Here is a 1,077-nt window from a genome sequence, read left to right as displayed (position 1 = left end):
GCTTATATATTCTGAATGCACTGCAAAACAAGCTTCCTTTTATGTTCAGAACTTCATTTTGACTTCTTTTTCCTGGCTTTGAATAACAAAATTCTAAAATTAGTAAGTTTGTATTGAAAGTTTTAAAATGTTTTTTGCTTTACAATTTCTTTCTTAAACATTTTTAGGAGCACTATTATGCTCGAAAAGCATAAATCTATCTCAGATGCCTTGGATCAAGGTAAAAAAATTCAACACTTTCACAAATTCATCTTGTTCCATGGACTCAAGGAGAAAAATACAATATCATCCTCTTGTAAAATACTTTTTTTTATTTTGCTAAGTTTGCACAAATAGCAGAATATCAAAATGTTCTGTCACACTAAACCTTCATCTCTTAAAACAGAGATAAAAGGACTGTGGATACCGCACTGAAGAAACGCACAACAAACATACTAATGGGCTGGAAGCAGACAAATGGGCAAGCCTGTGGCAAAGAACTTCAGTCTTTGATCTCATAATTAGACAATTATTATTAAACCTTTTCTTGTATTTCTTGCACTAAGCTTACTGATGTCATCCTCCAGCCCTCAACACACTACACTGCTGATGGTATTTTCACAGTCATCTCAACTGACAATTTTATGAGGGCATAATTCCTCATCACGTGCAAAAGTCTACATCCACTACCGCTAAGGGACATGGGAATTGGCCAGATATGTTTGTAATCAACTAATTGCTTGGAAGTTCTTTAACATTACTTTTCAATCAACTTACAAGCAAAGCTGGATTACTGTAATACTGTACCAAATCCACAAATTCTACGGCAAGTCTCATAGAGGGCATTCTGCACATCTGGTAGTGTATTACTCTGAACTGGGCAAAAATGACACAAAACAATTGTGTGACATGAATGAAGAACTTACACTAAATTCCTACTTAACAAATCATAGTATAACAAGTCCTCACTAGTCAAGGTAAATTAAGCCTAATGAACACCTGAGATACAACTTAATTAATCTTGACATAAGGTTGGCTTTTATAATATGATCTGCAGCTATATTACCTGTTTATTCTGGGCCCTCTCCTACCACCAGC

Source organism: Penaeus monodon, chromosome 27, assembly GCF_015228065.2.
Source record: "Penaeus monodon isolate SGIC_2016 chromosome 27, NSTDA_Pmon_1, whole genome shotgun sequence".
Lineage (NCBI taxonomy): Eukaryota > Metazoa > Arthropoda > Malacostraca > Decapoda > Penaeidae > Penaeus > Penaeus monodon.
This window is presented reverse-complemented; position numbering follows the sequence as displayed.